We start from the raw sequence: 7,515 nt of genomic DNA on the forward strand, positions 1-7,515 counted from the left end.
CGATGAACCAAGGCCCTAACTTGTAGGAAGGAATCTTGAGCCGGACATACTTGGACGAGAGCCAGACTTTATCTCCAAGACGGAATTGTGGAGGATCCAGGCGGTTTTTGTCAGCGTGTTTTTTCATCCGCTCGGACGACTGAAGGAGTGCGGATCGGGTACTCTCCCAAATGGAGGAGAATTCGCTAACGAGAGATTCCGCAGCCGGATTGTCCACCGAGGTGGAGACGGGAAATGGGATCCGAGGATGCTGACCGAAGACTACAAAAAACGGGGATTTGGAGGAAGATTCGCTCTCGTGATTATTGTAAGAGAACTCGGCCCATGGTAGGAGACCCACCCAGTCCGAATGGTGGGCATTAACGAAGTGCCGGAGGTAACTGGTCAGGATTTGATTGATCCGCTCCACTTGACCATTAAACTGTGGGTGGTAAGCGGAGGAGAAGTCCAGGGTGACGTCAAGTAGCTTACATGTGGCTCTCCAGAAGCGTGAGGTGAACTGAACCCCACGATCCGACACGATGTGGAGGAGCAGGCCATGGAGACGGAAGATGTGGCGGATAAAGTCTTTAGCCAGCTCGGGTGCAGACGGGAGGCCCGGCAGGGGAATGAACTGAGCCATCTTGGAAAAGCGGTCAGCGACCACCCAAATGACCGTACAACCGGCAGAGACAGGGAGATCCGTTATAAAGTCCATAGCTATATGCAGCCACGGGGCAGCAGGTACTGGAAGAGGAAGGAGGCGATCGGCTGGCAGGTGTCTCGAAACCTTGTTGCGGGCGCAGGACACACAGGCTGAAACAAAGTCTATTACGTCCTTGTGCAGGGTAGGCCACCAGTAATGCCGGGTAATAAGCTGGAGGGTCTTTTTCTGACCGGCGTGGCCAGCTAGCTTAGACGAGTGACCCCAGTGTAGGACCTTCTTCCGATGAGGTACTGTTACGAACGTCTTACCGGGAGGGAGACTATTTAGATTCACGGGGGCCACCTGCATTACTCTGGCGGGATCAATGATGTGCTTAGGCTCCTCCTCTAGATCAGACACCAGGAAGGATCGGGACAAGGCGTCAGCTTTGATGTTTTTGTCTGCCGGGCGAAAATGAAGAACGAAATCAAAGCGGGCAAAAAACAAGGACCACCGGGCTTGGCGCGGGTTAAGTCTCTGGGCGCTCTGGAGGTAAGCCAAGTTCTTGTGGTCCGTGTAAATAATTACCGGGTGAAGAGCCCCCTCGAGCAGGTAATGCCACTCCTCCAGTGCCAGCTTAATGGCCAATAACTCTCGGTCTCCTATAGAATAATTGCGCTCAGAAGGGGAGAAGAGTTTGGAGAAGAAGCCGCAAGTTACCATTCTTCCGGAAGACGACTTTTGGGTAAGTACCGCTCCGGCTCCAGAGGAGGAGGCGTCCACTTCCAGGAAGAATTGTTTGTTGCCGTCCGGACGATGCAGCACCGGGGCGGAAGAGAAAGCCTGTTTTAAGGAAATGCTTCCTCTGCTTCGGGCGGCCATTCTCTGGGATTAGTGCCCTTACGGGTGAGCGCAGAGATTGGGGCAGTCCGGGAAGAGAAGTGCGGTATGAAGAGGCGGTAGTAGTTGGCGAAGCCCAGGAACCGCTGAATAGCCTTCAACCCCTCTGGTCGGGGCCACTTCTGGATGGCAGACAGTTTCTCAGGATCCATTCGTAGGCCGGTCTGAGAGATTATGTAGCCCAAAAACGGAAGCGAGGTCTGCTCAAAGAGGCACTTCTCATATTTAGCATAGAGGTGGTTCTGCCGGAGCCTGAGCAGGACCTGACGAACATCCCTCCGGTGAGTGAGAAGATCCGGAGAGAAGACCAAGATGTCGTCCAGGTACACCACTACGCAGGAGTAGAGAAGGTCCCGGAAGATGTCATTGACCAACTCTTGAAAGACGGCGGGAGCGTTACAGAGACCGAAGGGCATTACCAGGTATTCATAGTGGCCGTCCCGGGTGTTGAATGCAGTCTTCCATTCATCCCCCTGACGGATACGGACCAGGTTATACGCCCCACGAAGGTCCAGCTTGGTGAAGATTCTAGCCCCCCTCAGACGGTCAAATAATTCCGGAATGAGCGGAAGGGGGTATTTATTCTTCTCCGTGATTTGGTTAAGGCCTCTATAGTCTATACAGGGACGGAGTGAGCCGTCCTTCTTTTTGACGAAGAAGAAGCCTGCTCCCGCCGGGGAGGTCGATTTCCAGATAAATCCCCGGGCCAGATTCTCCTCAATATATTCAGACATGTACCGGGTCTCAGCAGCGGACAAAGGGTAAATACGCCCACGGGGAGGAGTAGAGCCGGGCATCAGGTCGATTGGGCAGTCGTATGGTCTATGAGGGAGTAATGTCTCTGCCTTCTTTTTATTAAAGACGTCCGCATAAGACCAATAGGGAACCGGAAGACCAGGTAGATTGGCTGGGGTAGGAGAAGGACGAGCAGGATGAACGGGAACTAAACAAGTCTTATGGCAGTCCTGTCCCCCGCGAAGGACTTCTCCGGTCTGCCAATCAAGCACGGGTGCATGTTTCTGAAGCCAAGGTAGGCCTAGCAAGAGGGCGTGAGAGAGTCCAGGCAGAACATGAAAGAAGATGCTCTCTGAGTGCAGCATTCCCACCTGCAGGGTTATGGATTCAGTGATGAGTTGGATGGGATGTGGTAAGAGGCCCCCATCTACGGCAGCGACAGATAAGGGTACAGCTAGAGGTTTGGTGGGAATGCGGTATTTCTCTACCAGGGACTGAGAAATGAGATTTCCAGCAGCTCCAGAGTCAAGTTGGGCTAGTTCAAAATAACGGTTCTCCCCGCAGATGATAGAGACCGACAGCAACAGAGATGGAGAGGGTTTACTCTTATCTAGGACGACCTCTCTGAGCGATCCTAGACACAGGCGTTTCCCGACCTCTCCAGGCAGGAACGGATCCGGTGCTCCTTACTGCCACAGTAGAAGCAGCTCCCCTCGGCGCGGCGTTACTCTTGACGTGTCTTGACCATCTTGGTCTGGTCGACCTGCATAGGCTCGGGTGAGTGCGCCTGGGGAGTAACGGGAGAAGTGACGGGTTTCTGGAAGGTAGGGGCTAGACGTGGAAACCTCCTCTCACGGGTGACCTCTATGGCGCGCTCCTGGAACCGGATGTCAATCCGGGTGGCAAGAGTTATTAAGTCATCGAGAGTGGTAGGAATGTCCCGACCGGCGAGTTCATCTTTAATACGGCCGGACAGACCCTCCCAAAAGACAGACACCAGGGCGTCGTTATCTCAGGCCAGCTCCGAAGCAAGGGTACGGAACCGTATGGCATACTGGCCCACGGTGAGATTTCCTTGACGAAGGCGTAGCAGAGATGATGCGGATGAGGTCTTCCGTCCTGGTTCATCGAAGACTTTCCGGAAAGCCGTGAGAAAGGCTGGCAGGTTGGACACCAGGGGTCTCCTCTCTCCCATAGAGGATTTAGCCAAGCCAGTGCCTCTCCCGTGAGATGGGACATGATGAAGGCTACTTTGGCTCGGAAAACTGGTGTGCCAACAGTTCGAAGTGCAGAGTGCACTGGTTAATGAAGCCCCGTGCCTGGCTGGGATCTCCGCCAAAACGAGGAGGAGCGGAGAGGCGGGGATCGGGAAGAGATGCCATGGTGTTGATGGGCTGCAGCGGTGCCGGGGTAGTAAGTGTGCGTGTGGAGGCAGCTCCCGAAGAGGTAGACAATGTGTCCAGGCAGGAGTTAACACTACGCAGGTGACTCAGGATGGACTCCTGTTGGGACCTCTGACGGGAAAGTTCATGACATAAGTCCGAGAGCGAGGGAGCTTGGGTGCCACCGGGTTCCATGGCCCGAGCAAACTGTAACGGGTCTGGGAGGTGGAACCTCTGAGCAACTATACAAAGGGGCAGTCCTTGTAAGGAAGCGGGTGGCTCCCAGGGTAGGCGGGCAGGTAGTCACGGCTAGTGACGGGGACAGTCTCTTGGTAGAAGGGCAGGAGGTCACGGCAAGTGACGGGGACAGTCTCTGGGTAGAAGGGCAGGAGATCACGGCAAATGACAGGGACAGTCTCTTGACAGGCGGGTGGTCACGGCAAGTGACGGCTAAGCCTCCAGACAGGCTAGCAGGCGGGTAGCAGGTGGATGCTCCCAGGTGAGCGGGCAAGAGTCTCTGGCCAGGCAGGTGGTCACAGCAAGTGACGGCTAAGCCTCCAGATAGGCTAGCAGGCAGGTAGCAGGTGGACGCTCCCAGGTGAGCGAGCAAGAGTCTCTGGCCAGGCAGGTGGTCACAGCAAGTGACGGCTGAGCCTCCAGGTAGGCTTGCAGGCAGGTAGCAGGCGGACGCTCCCAGGTGAGCGGGTAAGAGTCTCTGGACAGGCAGGTGGTCACAGCACGTGACGGCAGAGCCTCCAGGTAGGCTAGCAGGCAGGTAGCAGGCGGACGCTCTCTGGTGAGCGGATAAGAGTCTCTGGACAGGCAGGTGGTCACAGCACGTGACGGCAGAGCCTCCAGGTAGGCTAGCGGGCAGGTAGCAGGTGAGCGCTCCCAGGTGAGCGGGCAAACAGATCCATAGACAGACTGGCAGGGCTGGTAGGCAGACTGTCGGACCGCAGGAATGTAAGCAGAAAGACAAGTATCAGGTAGGTATCAAGCAGGATTCTGGCAGGTAACTGGTTACGGGACCTGAGGGCTGAAGCAGAGTGATAGGCTATGCAACAACATTGCTCTGGCACCTCCATTTTGGAGGAGGTGCCTTATATATGGTGAGGTCATCCGGCCATTGGCCGGGGACTCCTTAGGACGGCGCGCGCGGCCCCTTTAAGAGAGGGGGAGCGCGCGCCCTAAGCACAGTGGCCGGGAAGCAGCGTGCGCTGCCAGCAGAGCGGGAGGAAGCCGCCGGGCACGGAGCGGAGAGGTGAGGGGAACAGCGTCCCTGCCTAGCAGGAGGCAGGGACGCCGACGCTATATAGGCTGTGTGAATGTGTTTTTTTTTTCTATTGACATTGCATTTCTCACGGATAGCATTCGTACCTGCGATAGTTTATGGGTCCATTCACATGTCCGTGATTTTTCGCAGACTGGACGGCCCGCGGAAAAACGAGGAGACCTTGGCAATTTTGATATGAGGTTCAGCTCAAAATCTGCAATGCAAGTCTATGGGTCTGTGAAAAAAAGTGGATCGAACTCGGATGACATCTCGCGTGCGAGAATCGGAGCGCAGGTGTGGAGAACTTAGTTTCGGATTGCACTAGGATGACATCTGAGTGCAGTCTGATGTTTCACACGCACCCATAGACTTGAATGGGTGTGTATGGTCCGAATTATCGGATGCACTCGCAGCATGCTGAATTGGCATGAGAAAAATTTATATATATACACTGCTCAAAAAAATAAAGGGAACACTTAAACAACAGAATATAACTCCAAGTAAAACAAACTTCTGTGAAATCAAACTGTCCACTTAGGAAGCAACACTGATTGACAATCAATTTCACATGCTGTTGTGCAAATGGAATAGACAATAGATGGAAATTATTGGCAATTATCAAGACACCCTCAATAAAGGAGTGGTTCTGCAGGTGGGGACCACACACATCTCAGTACCAATGCTTTCTGGCTGATGTTTTGGTCACTTTTGAATGTTGGTTGTGCTTTCACACTTGTGGTAGCATGAGACCCACAGAAGTTGCTCAGGTAGTGCAGCTCATCCAGGATGGCACATCAATGCGAGCTGTGGCAAGAAGGTTTGCTGTTTCTGTCAGCGTAGTGTCCAGAGGCTGGAGGCGCTACCAGGAGACAGGCCAGTACACAAGGAGACGTGGAGGGGGTCGTAGGAGGGCAACAACCCAGCAGTAGGACCGCTACCTCCGCCTTTATGCAAGGAGGAACAGGAGGAGCACTGCCAGAGCCCTGCAAAATGACCTCCTGCAGGCCACAACTGTGCATGTCTGCACAAATGGTTAGAAACCGACTCCATGAGGGTGGTATGAGAGCCCGACATCCACATATGGGGGTTGTGCTCACAGCCCAACACCATGCAGGACGCTTTGCATTTGCCACAGAACACCAGGATTGGCAAAAGTCGCCACTGGCGCCCTGTGCTCTTCACAGATGAAAGCAGGTTCACACTGAGCACATGTGACAGTCTGGAGACGCGGTGGAGAGCGATCTGCTGCCTGCAACATCCTTCAGCATGACCGGTTCGGCAGTGGGTCAGTAATGGTGTGGGGTGGCATTTCTTTGGAGGGCTGCACAACCCTCCATGTGCTTGCCAGAGGTATCCTGACTGCCATTAGGTACCGAGATGAGATCCTCAGACCCCTTGTGAGACCATATGCTGGTGCGGTTGGCCCTGGGTTCCTCCTAATGCAGGACAATGCCAGACCCTCATGTGGCTGGAGTGTGTCAGCAGTTCCTGCAAGATGAAGGCATTGAAGCTATGGACTGGCCCGCCTGTTCCCCAGACCTGAATCCGATTGAGCACATCTGGGACATCATGTCTCGCTCCATCCACCAATGTCACATTGCACCACAGACTGTCCAGGAGTTGGCGGATGCTTTAGTCCAGGTCTGGGAGGAGATCCCACAGGAGACCATCCGCAACCTCATCAGGAGCATGCCCAGGCATTGTAGGGAGGTCATACAGGCACGTGGAGGCCACACACAATACTGAGCCTCATTTTGACTTGTTTTAAGGACATTACATCAAAGTTGGATCAGCCTGTAGTGTGTTTTTCCACTTTAATTTTGGGGGTGACTCCAAATCCAGGCCTCCCTTGGTTAATAAATTGGATTTCCATTGATGATTTTTGTGTGATTTTGTTGTCAGCACATTCAACTTTGTACAGAACAAAGTATTCAATGAGAATATTTCATTCATTCAGATCTAGGATGTGTTATTTGAGTGTTCCCTTTATTTTTCTGAGCAGTGTATGTATGGAGGGGTGTGCATTATCCAGATATTTTTGGATAATATATTAACCTTTTCTTTGAAATGTCGAAAAATTTGGTGCAATTGATCTCCAGTAGTCTAGTGAAGTAGAACATCTGTGTAATTTTTTTGTAGACTAACGTGATATTTTAAAGCTTATTGAAACGGTCGTGTGACATTTTACTCAAACCACAAATAAGGTGCAAATAATAAAAAAAAAATCAAACAATCAACGACATTTTGATGAATTTGGCGCAAAAAGAAAGACAAGACTGACATATGACTTACAAAAAAGCAAATAATAAATTGTTTCCCGAGGCCTTCCAGGAAACTGATGTATTGCATACTGGTCAATCAGAAAAATGGACAAAGTAGGTCTGGGAGAACATCAGCTCCATGAAATCCATATGCCCTGAAAGGCCTTAATATCAGGGGTTTTAATGGGGAAACAACCTCTTTACCCCTTTTCCGCATTAGGACATGAATAAATGTCCTGGGCAGGAGTCTACGAGGGTGGAGGGAGCTCTTCTGCAAGAACATGCCCTCATACAGCGATATTGACCCCCAAAAAAAAAAAAGAAGAAAAGAAAAATTGA

This window comes from Phyllobates terribilis, unplaced genomic scaffold (genome assembly GCF_046119375.1).
Source record: "Phyllobates terribilis strain yellow unplaced genomic scaffold, ASM4611937v1 Scaffold_2__4_contigs__length_985480577, whole genome shotgun sequence".
Lineage (NCBI taxonomy): Eukaryota > Metazoa > Chordata > Amphibia > Anura > Dendrobatidae > Phyllobates > Phyllobates terribilis.